This window comes from Schistocerca nitens, chromosome 5 (genome assembly GCF_023898315.1).
Source record: "Schistocerca nitens isolate TAMUIC-IGC-003100 chromosome 5, iqSchNite1.1, whole genome shotgun sequence".
NCBI classification, from domain to species: domain Eukaryota; kingdom Metazoa; phylum Arthropoda; class Insecta; order Orthoptera; family Acrididae; genus Schistocerca; species Schistocerca nitens.
Genome location: NC_064618.1, coordinates 592,896,747 through 592,910,380, shown reverse-complemented (window position 1 = coordinate 592,910,380; position 13,634 = coordinate 592,896,747).

The window sequence follows — 13,634 nt, the reverse complement described above, 5'->3', positions numbered from 1 at the left end:
TTGTATACATAAGTGTACAAAATTTCATAATTCTAGTCCTCATAGATTCTGAGAAAAAGCTACAAAAAGTTTAGGAAACATAATTTTCAGGAAATGCAGTTTAAAAGTTCAACATAACCTTTTCTTGTTACGTCACCTCTTCCGAAGGCCCCAGATCCTCTATCCCTTCAAAGCAAGTCTTCTGTTTTCTTGTTTGCTACCTTCTTTCCTTGACCAGGTCTTCAATTGACTTTTCAGCTGAAGAGAGGGCTGTTGCTGTAATTTTCTCAAGATGTCTTGAGTGAAATATTAATATACATTCTATCTGATACCTTCATTGTCCTTACGTTCCCATTATTAAATACAAGAAATGCATCATAAGTTACAGTTGTGGATAGAATTCGTCAGTAGGCTGGCTCTTAGCACTATGGGACTTAACATCTGAGGTCATCCGTTCCCTTAGAACTTAGAAGTACCTAAACCTAACTAACCTAACGACATCACACACACCCATGTCCGAGGCAGGATTTGAACCTGCAACCGTAGTGGTCGCGCTGTTCCAGACTGTAGCGCCTAGAACCGCTCGGCCACCCTGGCCGGCGAATTCGTCAGTAGTACAAGGCAAAACAAGTTATGCTTCTTCATAAACAAAGAAGCTGGTTTGTTATTGTTTCTGAGATACGGAACAGAGTCACATATCATCTATAAAGTCAAACAGTATCATAGCCATCTACAATTATCCCGTTCCAAGTTTCCTTTAAAGTAATCCACGGAATAGTTCACAGGGTTAATACTGAAACGTTGCTTCAAACATGGGCGTGGCAGGAAGGTCACTTCAAATATTTACATATTTTTCAGGCACTTCGAATGGTGTTTTGTCTTTTAAACTTTGGAAACTTATCATCCAAGAGTCCTACTTTTAAACAAACAATAATTTGAAAATTGATATTTTCGGTCAGTTTCATGAACGTCTGCCCATAAACTGGAAGTGTATTACAAACCAGCTAGTTCCCAACTTTTAGAAAGCTATTCCCGTAATTCTTTCAACACCATAATGATTGCTCAAAATTCGACTTGTCTCTAACGTCACTGAGCTTAGGGAAGTGGACAGTGTTGCTTGTCAAAACTAATCCCTTCCACAATGGGATTTTCTTTCTAAATGCATCCAAATTCTCCATGGAATCAGCAACAAGTTGGTTCTTGCGTTGTAATGCCTTACTGAGGAAAGTCTGCTGTCAATTCTGTATGAAATATCATGTCTAATAAACATTCCAGATTTTATACTTTTCATTCCTGCCCTCCTTTTTCCTTCAGAAACTCAACAATAGGGAGTCTTAAATCGAAAACTCGTTCCAGGCGTATCACTGACTTGACTATTCAGTACATCAAAAACTATGTAATAATGTGGGCAATTTCATAAAATTTACAATTTGCTCCTCCAATTCCGGTCACGTGTTCCATGCCTACATATTTAACATAAAATGCTTCTTGATGCACATGATAATAATCCTATAGCAGTTGTCTATCGGTAGTTATAATTTTTAGCTCTTTGATCTTCCACTAAATCTTTAAATTCCTTCTGCCTGGTGTTGCAATGCTGTTTTATAGTAAATTTGTGGTACGGTCGATTTTACGACTGCATAATGGATACTGAAAGCTCTCATCCTTCCTCCCTGTGAGTCTCACTCTTTCTTTACGGATTTGCGACGGCGTATTGCTAGCAGCCTATTTTTATACAAACATCCACTGGACCGGTGAACTTCCTTTTTACCACGAACAAGTAGCTAAACGTAAAAAGGGCTTACATCACGATTGTGCTGAAGAAATTAGTAACGACCAAAACAATCCTACAGTCTGGAACCGAGCCACCGCTACGCTCTCAGGTTCGAATCCTGCCTCAGGCATGGATGTGTGTGATGTCCTTAGGTTAGTTAGGTTTAATTAGTTCTAAGTTCTAGGCGACTGATGACCTCAGAAGTTTAGTCGCATAGTGCTCAGAGCCATTTGGACCAAAACAAGCCACATCAAATACCCGGAGAAAGTGTCGCATCGCACTGCTAAACGAAATGTCGAGCCCTAACTAGAAGGACCGAGAGAGGCCGAGACGTGCGAAGTAGTACCGAGACTGGACGAGCGTCAGACGCCACGAGGGCAGCACATTGTTTAACGTGAAATCTTGCATGCTGTGGCCGATGCGTTACATGTCAAAACTATGACCGGAAGTCGTTATTACCCACGGAGAAGGCAGAAAGAAGGTGGAGACACTAGAGACGGCAGTTATCACTTAAAACTTAAGTTTTCGGTCGTATCGGATTTTTACACACAAGCTTAACCTTACAGTTAAAACCACTCAAAACCACAGGTTTCTACAACAACGGACTTTAGGTTTTTTTATTTCTAATATAGCCTATAATAACCGTAGAATTTTGACTCATTCGGGTTGAAAATACACAGGAACAAAAAAATATTAAATAAGCGAGATAAAAACCTCAGTCCAACCACCGTTCCCTTTTTTCTCGAGAAGTGATAACTGGTTGAATACTACAAATGGTTACGGTATTCTCCTGTTGATTATAATTATTTGGACCTCCGTTTAAAAATCGTGTGGGAATTGGGAATGACGCCAACGTTTGGGCGTTACGAACAGTCTTTGCTATAGGGTGAAAACTAAGGTTGAAGAACTCTCTTTTACTTGTTAATTTATCCGTTTTTAAGGTCTAAATCAGATAAAAGGCATATTACGTAGACACATCCAGCAGGTCAGCTAATAACTGTTTTTATTGTTGACTCTGAACGAATTGTCGTTAAGTTCTTCATTTATTACTGTTACTTTAATTTCCTTGCTCTTTTATTATTTCACAGAAATGGCAGACAAATCTTTAACCTTGTAAAGCAAATGAAGCATTGTACTTCTCTGCTACGTTACTTCGTAACAACATTTCCAGACTAGGGTTGGTGTCACTGCAACACAACCGATGCCCAGAGACGACAGCGATGAACTAACGTATAGACCAGATGGGGGCAAGAATTGCACGCAGCACGTACACGCGAGCCCTAGGCCATGACTCACGGCAACGGCGACGTTATCGTCTCAGCAGTGATGTACCAATTAGTACATTATGTGGTTGTTTGCTTGTTTCTGTCGTCATTGTTACTGAAATAGCATTGCGTACTTTCCTCCTTTTCTACTATAACACAATATTTCAAACCAATGTAAATTTTGCAAATAAATATTACTCTTTTTTAAAAAAAGAATTGTTTGAAAACGAATACTTTTAGCAGTGCTGGGGTGGGTCGCTGATGTTTCGGTTACTAGTAGAAAATAAAAAAAAGCTTGTTATAAAAGAGAAAAAACGAATATTGAAAAATACCGGTTATTCAGAGTTAACATCTACATCTACATCTACATGAATACTCTACAAACCACATTTAATTGGCTGGCAGAGGGTTCATCTAATCACCTCCACAATTCTCTATTATTCCAATGTCGTATAGCGCGCGGAAAGAATGAACACCTATATCTTTCCGTGCGAGCTCTGATTTCCCTTATTTTATCGTGGTGATCGTTCCTCCTTATGTAGGTCGGTGTCAACAAAATATTTTCGCATTCGTAGGAGAAGGTTGGTGATTGAAATTTCGTGAGAAGATTCCGTCGCAACGAAAAACGTCTTTCTTTTAATGATGTCTACCCCAAATCCCTTATCATTTCTGTGACACTCACTCCCATATTTCGCGAAAATACAAAACGTGCCGCCTTTCTCTGAACTTTTTCGATGTACTCCGTCAGTCCTACATGATAAGTATCCCACACCACGAGCAGTATTCTAAAAGAGGACGGCCAAGCGTAGTGTAGGCAGTCTCCTTAATAGGTTTGTTACATTTTCTAAGTGTCCTGCCAATAAAACGCAGTCTTTGGTTAGCCTTCCCCATAAAATTTTCTATGTGTTCCTTCCAATTTAAGTGGTCCGTAATTGTAATACCTAGGTATTTTGTTGAATTTACGGCTTTTAGATTAGACTGATGTATCGTGTAATCGAAGTTTAACGAGTTCCTTTTAGCTCTCATGTGGATGACCTCACACTTGTCGTTATTTAAGGTCAACTGCCAATTTTCGCACCGTACGTATATTATCTCTAAATCGTTTTGCAATTTGTTGCTGGTGACCTTACCAGTCGATAAATGACAGCGTCATCTGCGAACAACCGAGGGCGGCTGCTCACATTGTCTCCCAAATCGTTTATATAGATAATGAACAGCAAAGGCCCTATAACACTACCTTGGGGAACGCCAGAAATGACATCTGTTTTACTACGAACTGTGACCTCTCTGACAGGAAATCACAAATCCAGTCACATAACTGAGATGATATTCTATAAGATATCCCATAAGCAGGCAATTTCACTACTAGCCACTTGTGTGGTACAGTGTCAAAGGCCTTCCTGAAATCCACAAATATGAAATCGATCTGCCGGCCGGCGTGGCCGTGCGGTTCTACGCGCTTCAGTCTGGAACCCAACGACCGCTACGGTCGCAGGTTCGAATCCTGCCACGGGCATGGATGTGTGTGCTGTCCTTAGGTTAGTTAGGTTTAAGTAGTTCTAAGTTCTATGGGACTGATGACCTCAGATGTTAAGTCCCATAGTTCTCAGAGCCATTTGAACTATTTTTTTGAAATCGATCTGAAATCCCTTGTCAATAGCACTCAACTCTAATGTGAATAAAGAGATATTTGTGTTTGACAGCAACGATGTTTTCTAAACCCATGTTGACTGTGCGTCAATAGACCGTTTTCTTCGAGTTAACTCATAATGTTCGAACACAATATATGTTCCACGATATCCGTTTCAACCGGTCGGTTTCTCCCATCCCTATGCGCGTCTCAACTCCGTTCAATTGTAAGGACTCTCTTCCAAGCCACATGGTGCTATTGTTACTCACCAGCACAAACTAACAAAAACAATTATTTTAAATGTACGTTCGAGTTGCAGCAAGTCCACGAGCAGACTTGAGGGGTGGCCGTGGCATTTGCTGAGCCACCGCGCCCTTTCGCTGGCAAGCCATCAGTCAGTAGCGGCAGCAGCAGCGCGGTCTCCAGCCGCCGAGGCAGCCGGCCGCCCCACGCCCTGCTGCTCCGCTGCTGCGCAAACAGCCCCCGGCGCGGCCGCGGCGGCCTACGAGCGCGCGCCTCGTGCCCACCTGTATCCACCCGGCAAACTCCAACTAAACGCACTCCATTAAAGGCGCACGGCACATCCTGCCCAGCCTAAGAGAGTAATTTGGCCTCCTGGCCTTAATTAATTGGTGTTTGCGGCCGACAGTGTTTAACGTACTTGACAGGTTTTCGCGCTTGAGCTGTTACGTGACGAGATGCTCTGGATACGTACGCACATAACCGTAGCTTTCAAATATAAAACGTTATTTGTCTGGCGTACGGGCCAACAGCCATTTTAAATTAGTTATAAAACTGTCTAGAATGCAAAGGCACAATTATTACTAGTCGACCGCGAAAGCTATTCGCTCTGACTCGACCGTTCGGTGGTTGGCATTAAAATTATTTGCCTGCTTTTTTCTCGAAACTGAATGTACTGTCCTCTGTTATAAAAGACTGAACTGAAATTACTGTGTCTCAGTGCGCAAATTTACATAAAGACAAAACGAACCCGCCTACTTTGTGCAGAAAATTAAATCAGAACTGTTCCTCAAAAACCACTACCAAAATCAAACTTTGTACTGTCCAAAAAATTTGAAACACCTACGTTACGTACCAACACTATGAAATACCCACTGTTCACGGGCACATAAAAAAAAGAATAACAAAGAGAATGCTTTGAATTTGCTCAGTGGAAAAGTAAGAGAACAAACGAAGGAATCAACAAAATATGAAAAGAAACTCACCTGAAGAATTACAGCATAATCAGCACCAACAGCGCAGCATGAAGAAATAGCGGATGCTAAAATATACTAAAATAAACCTAAGCTACTTGGAGAAAGACTGGTATGATTTTCTCACACTGAAAACAAAAACCTCTTACTTGAAATGAAAATGCTAATCCGTTCATTATAATGACATTGCTGTATTTTAAACTCTTATTTCACCAGAACATAAAACTCAGAGACAACCATAAACTTTACTTTCTTTAGAAAAGTCTTATAAGAAAATGCTTTTACGATAATGCAGATTGAAATTAATTAAACTAAAATGACCTAAACTTAGGTGGGGGTAGGAGACTGTTCTGTTGCAAGAATCGCTAACATTATCAGTACGCGCCAGCAAAAATTTCCACCTTAAAAAGGAATCCATAACGCAAATCCATTCTGTCTGTTCCATAAATGCTGCGTCCGTAAGTCCTTCTATCGCATTAATAATTCCTAACATTTTTCTTCAGCAGAGTCCTCCTCCATCATGCACTACGCTAAAGGTTCTGCCAGCTTACTCCATGTCCAACATTCGACTCACTCTGCGCCCGACAACAGAGCAAAATATACACAAGCTCAGAAATACTACTGTCACTGCCGTAAGTCGATAATTTCACAGGTGTCACACGCTACTACTTCGCTCTCGTAAAATGAAATTTCCACTTATTCTGAAACTATCCGCAAATAAACGTCCAATCCATGTATATATGCTCACCTTTGAGCAGGTTTCAGTCATCGCATGATAGTCTTCAGACTTTCAGAACTGTAATATGACACAGGATATAAATTAGAGAAATACATAAAAAGAATTTAAAACTAGCTGTATAACTAATAAACGTACATATACTCGTATTGATCAGCGATGGCTACCAACGGAGCTGGAACTACTGAATGACAATAGTCAGGTATTTGAGAGAATAGTGCAGATATTTCTTAAATACTGGCGGCTCCACCTACAGTATGTACAAAAAGATGTAATTATTACTAAATACAAAGTCAAAACTATATAGAACAATTTTATAAACAAGAAACAGAGTGTTAGTGCAGGCACTCACTGCCATTTGTACGGAAATCGCCCTGCCGCTATATCTTCCGAACGATGGCCACCATCTCCAAAGAAACCAACAACATAGTAATTATTTTTCCAGCATGCCCCTACAAAGCAACCTATTTACAACGAATGGGATGTTTATCTGTTACCTCTTTTAAGGTTCTTGGTGTATTTAATTGGCAGTAACTGCATTAACAAATTGTTTCTTCTTTATGAATCTATTCAACATAATTATGATGTTCTTTTTCCCAGGTACATACTTTTCTTTAGTAACTCTGCTAACTTAGACCTAATGGGACTAATGCTGATTTCATGCTGTCTGCTATAGGCGGAGGCTCCAGTTTTTAAGAAATAGCTGTGCCGCCCTCTCCAGCAGTTGATTATCGTTATTAAGAACTTCCTGCTCTGAGTACAGCCACTGTCCACCAATGTGGTTGTTATTATATTTTGTAATTTTATTGTCCATTTTCAGTAATTTCTATCTATCCCTCTCATTTCTGTCCTGTATAATACTAGAATTTTGAAGGCCTGAAGATAATCATGTAATGATCGACACCTGGCACCTAGTAATAAATGTGTTTTTGCGATCTAGACTGTTCTATAGTTAATTTCAAATTTCCTATTGTTATTGCTGACTTCCTCCAGCAATATTTCCAAAAATAGTCGACTATTATTGGATAATGAACACCACCATCTTTGAAGAGAGTTTTCCAAGAAAGAATGTTTTCATGCATCTCTCGACGCAGGTCCAACCTGTGCCAGCCTCGATCTGCATTATTACTGCAATCTATGTCCATTTCAACGTGAGTACTTTATCTAAACTTTGGCCTCCTTATGCAGTTTTTTCTTATATTTTCAACCACTAATATATTAACTATTAATTAATACCACAGAAAGTTTCCGATAAATCAATACCTTCTTTCAGGCAGATTGTGCCGTAAATTTCTTTTCCCCCCAACTCAGTTCAGTTTCCCCTCTACACATACTTGATTGATCCATCTAGTCTTCAGCATACTTCTGGAGTACCGGATTTCACAGGGTTGTATTCACTTTCTGTCTGAACTGTTTGTGGTCCACGTTTAATGTCCATATGCCCGTGAAAGGCTACAAGCCAGGCAATTACTTAGAGAAAATTCTTAACATTTGAGCTTCTATTGAATGCTAGCAAACTTCTCTATCTCAGAAATGGTTTCTTCTTTGTTTTTCTTTGTTTTCTTTTAACATGAGACAATCTGAATTTAACATTCATTTAATATCCTCTCTATTTCTGTCATCGTCAGTGACCTCACCACCAAAATAACGTAACTCATTCACTTTCAGCAGCTAACCTAATTCTCTGTGCATCACATTTAGTAAATCATAATAGGCTACTAAGCTGTGGTCAGTTAATTTCATGTTGTAACCCCATCTTTAAAGGGGCTTGTGGCTTCTTGTAGACTCCATGTTCACCTTGGCTGGCTACTTAATGAAGTAAATAGCGTTTCCGCGTGCTCCCCCACAAAGCAGTGAGTTATATCTTCTGAAAACTCGAGCGCAATTATTGTCCGTTATAAGTTGTTGCCATCGGCTGTATCTGTTACCCCGTGGTGGAAGACTGGTACACTTCCCCTTCGGCGCTGAAATTAGTATGACATTTAGTGTGAAATCCTCCTCTTTCCGATTAAAATTATTAGGGTGTTTAGTACTCTCTATAGCCTCTCTGTGTAGCCTCTTACAGTATTCGCCTATGTCTACCAGTACCTGACTATCCTTACTCAAACCCCTGGAAGAGCAGGAATTTACAAAATACGGTGTAGTTGTAGAGACATGTAAGTGGGTACTACTACTCGTAAAAGGATGGTTGTAAAACAATTAGAAAACAGTAAAGCCAATTGCAGGAGGATTGGAATTGACGTATCCGACATGAGACCCCAAATTCGTCTGGTAAGTGTCGCATGGATTTGAAACTTCCTGACTGTTTGAAAGTGTGTGCCAGACTGGTAGTCGAACCCGTGACCTTTACCCTTTGAGAGCAAGTGGCCTACTAACTGAACTACTCAAAACTGATACACGACCCATCGTCACAGTTTTACTTCGAGCAGTTCGCCAGTCCCTCTCGGTTGCTCTTTTGGTTATTGAGCACATTCTCATTTTCATTTATGGGCTTCTGTACGAAGTATTCTTCTTGTGCTGTAACAATCCCTTTCTTTTGTTGTTATGGCGTAAGACTGTCGTGTCTGTTTTTATGAAGAAGTGGTGGTGATTTCGTTTTATTAGATGTTCTGCATATGTGGGGTGGATAAATTAACTCTGAGAGGTTCCTGTTTACTCAGTGCTTTCATTTTTCGTACATTACGTCTTGTCTCCTGCGTACTGGGATACTATATTTGCTGTAGTCTATACGAGTTTCGATCTACCATTGCAAGCTCTATTGGAAGCTCTTTCTCGGTCATGACAGATTTACTTCTGTGGAAGTCCATTTTGCTTCAGTCTAGTGGAATTCGTGCATATGTGTTGGGCCATATTGTTCTAGTTTGAACGGAATTTGCCGTTACGTTACCTTTGTATTCTCTGTCCTGATTCTATGTGGTGTTGACGAGGCTCTGTGCTGTGTTATGATGTTGAGAGGAAGCTCCATGCTGTTATGCAGATCCTACATCGGATGAGGAAGCGGGTCAACTTATTTACTATTAAGGAAGTTCGTGGTGAGGCGAGTGTGCCTCAGCTCGGTTAACACCATTCATCATCTAGATAATGAGTGGTATGTTTGGAATCGGTTGCTAGTACGCATCTGTTTGGAAGCTACTTATTGCTCCATACATATCTAATTTGGCTTCGTGATATTCTAAGACGCCATCCTCTCCTGAAGTATAGAGATTAGTATTTCATTCAGTTAGAATTATATGTTACGAAGGCAATCTTTCTTCTCCCTGTAAATTTAAATCTCGGAATTGTTGGCTGAAATATTTCTGCAGGCCTGTGTAGTTACCCTCTTATATGTAGCGATAATATGCCGTTTAGTAATTAAGATCCGTTTGGTTCATTCTGAAATAAATTTCTTTGCCCATGATCATAACTTAAGCTCTCGTACACCTACAACCACCTGGCACTCACATCTTCTGCCGGATCCATCGTGCAGCCCTGATACTAGAAGAGCCAGCAGCATCACAGCCCGCAGCATCAAAGTACACACTAAGTGTGCCTCAACGATCGTGGGCTGCCATCAAGTCAACAGCTTCAAACAAATATAAACTAGGCTGCCCATTTAATGTGGCCCAACGGCTAACAAGCAGCATTACATTGCGCATTCTATTGATGGATACAAGGACTGATATATTTTGTGGGATTCGATCCTGCAACTGTCTGGTTTTCAAACTTTACTCTGCCCCATTCCGGATTTTTATCCCTTGTCTGCTATTGGTGGATAGTGACACGGATAGGTTATCTGGTAGTACGTCCATTGTGTTGGATGTAGATGAAACTTTCAAATTTCACATGAGTTGCATGCTGTGTCCTTAAAAGATTTGCGGGAAGGGCTGGACAAATGCGTGCTCGCAATATCAGCATCAGAAATAATAAATTGGACAATCAGGAATTTGAGACTGCGAATGGGGTTTTAAAGCATTGTAGAATTTCGTAATTGGTTCTCCTCTCCACATTCGTAAGGACGAAGGATGGTTCTTCTCCGGAATGGGATAGAGACAACAGCAAATACCACTGCAAGACAGAGTCCTCTTAGATATATAGAGAAGTTCTAAACACAACACACCTAAGACAAATTCCAATTTGTAGTAGCAGCACCCCAGGCCAAGTAGACACGCAGAGCTATTTGCGACACTGTACACATGCCTCAGCGATCGTGCCAAGTCAGCAGCAGAACTCGGCTGCCGGAGAAAACTGTCTGGCTATGGAGGGCGCATGGGGATTATTGGGGTCGTAGTAATTCGGATGTTATCAATACGTCCAGCGCCGACATTTGTCAGTAATCGATACTGAATGTTCTCAAATATCCAAATAAAAATAGGTGCATACCTGCAACCCAAGCGATTACGTATCCCGCCCAACACATACTGAGTATTAGTTCGCTATTCAGCTATGCAAAGAGCGCCGCCACCGGAACTTGCGCCTGCAGCCGCGGGCATGGACAGACTAGCCGACCGGATGGAAGTTTTCTTTGTACCTGCCGCTCGGGAGAGCCCTAAGCCGGAAATGCCGATTCGTTCCGGCTACAGGATACCTCTGCCACGTGCCCAGCACGCCAAACGATATCAGCCTAGGAAACCAGCCACATATTTATTAGAATAATTACAATTAAATATTGCGATTACAGCCCCAATCCGAAGGCATTCGTTAATGATTGAAGTATTGGAAATACCTCTTCCTGATGGCTGTGGCTCTGGAAATACTAATATCTCTATTCTTCTTATGATTCGGCATAATTTTCCACGTAAAATCTTTCATCTCCCTGTAGGCTATCGATACGCTGAAATCGCAATCTCACACGGCAAATTCATACATCTTTACGATTGGACATAGCCATTTTCATTCCACATGTCAGATCAATGAACATATTAACTTTATACCCCAGTACAAACTTTATAAGCCTGCCGATCTCAGCGAATCTGTCATACAGTCAGTACTAAGTATAGTACTTCGCCAATAACTGATTGGTTGTAGAACCTGAAAATACTGAGTGAAAATCCGTGATTGACGGACCAGCCTGATTAGCTTGTCTTGGAAGAGGTACTGGTGCGTCTTAGGAAGAGACGCATAGTCGTCTTATAAGCGAAAGGATGTCAAAAACACGATAGCAACGACCATGTTGCTGTCACCCTGCATAAAAAGCAGTTTTGGTTCTACAGCCACACACTTGTATCGAAAACGATATCCATGTTAAGAACTATACATGCTTTATAATTTTAGGTATGGTCTTGTTTCTGAATGAAGTGACCTCCACACGAATACCACGACACATGGTGATTTTGGGATGTGTATTAACAGACCGAAAGCGCAGCAGCATGTCACCAGCGGTCTAAGCTCGTAATAAACTCACCCTTATCACCGACTGTAGAAAGTGGTTCGGTTAACCGTAGAACGGTCGGGCGAAAAATAGTTTCAAGAATGATCAGGCTGGGTCTGTGGGACCTAATAAATAAAACACTTATAAGAAATGACAAACAGTATCTTACCATCAAATGACGAATCATCCTTATAGAGTGATGGAATATTTCTAAAACTTTCACAGCTCGGGAGGTTTACCAGGTATACACTACCTTCTTCAAGACAAAGATGGGATTTGTGTAAATTTCTTTCTTAGTTGTAATTATGAGGCCAGATAGTAGGAATCGTAAAAAGGTCACCACAAGGGTCATGCAGTTGCGAGGTGCCGCGGCTAGCAGTGTATTTAACACTAAATTCTTCGAGAATCTTCATATATAAAGGATGCCCTAAGCCCGCCTATTCTAACTCCGACTTTTGCTGTTGCACATGGATTAAAAAAGAGACGAGAACTGACTGTAATCGACCCTGCAAGTGGAGTAGAAAAGAGTTTGGCACCTGCAATAATTTAATTTGATAAATAAGTTAAATAAAGGAAACTTTCATTAACGTAGTGAGAAATGAAAGGGTTGCTCTACCGATTAACAGAATGAAAGTTCTGTCCAAAATAACAACATGATTTATTATGACTAAAATCAAAATAATAAACAAAACACATGAAACATTTTACAATACATCAAATTGGCTCAAATTCGATACTCAAATAAATGCTGTGAAGGTGAAGTTGTCCCTAAACTAGATTGTGACATTTATGACGAAGTGGTATGTGGAGCCAATTCCTTGCAACTCAAATCTTAAGAGAAACACACAGCCAACCCAACATTAATTGCTGCTACAGTAGTGAGAATTCAGACAATGAACACCCAAGACAGAACAAAGCTAGAAAAAGACGAACAGGCGCGCTCTGCTTAGCTCTGATTATCACCTAGGAAAATCCCTATCTGCCAGTGCTGCGGACATACATTACCAAACTGTCTTCTTAACTGCAAGAACATGATCTGGCGTACCGGAGGCAATGGCTGGTTGCTTCGACGTCCTGTCTTGGTGATGATAATGTCGCGAGTATAGCCCGAAACTAATTATCCTGGTCAGGTTGTTCCAGACTAAAGACTTCCTAACAATGCAAATGCGCCTCTGAGGGGGACGAAGAAGGCTTGCCACACAATCACTGATGGTACAGTGGTTGATTTTAACAATCGAAGTCACACAGTAACTCCAATACAGTCAACTTTAGCCAAAACTGCTCAAGACATACAACATAGGCCTCTTGTACGCAGAACGCTCAATGGCCAACTGTACTCGGAAAGTTACGTTGAAGTCGGAACTTCAGCAACTTCGTCAAACAGTTACAATTAAATAAAAGTATATTAGACAACCAATGGAAGGCAGGCTGTCCAGAGCAGCGAGAGCTCAGTCTTGTAACCTACTCCGACCGAAAGGCGAGAGCCGACCCCCCACAAGATCACCCGTACAAACTGAACACAGAACATTCCCGCCCCCACGACAGTGGCCGTGGTTAACCGTTCCAATCAGCAACTCCAAAACCGGCGGAAAATTCCACTCTATTGCCGGAGCACTACCATTCAATCATGGAGATCCTTGGCGCCAATTTCTGCGCAGATTTAGCTACGTCACGGAGTTATGCCATGAG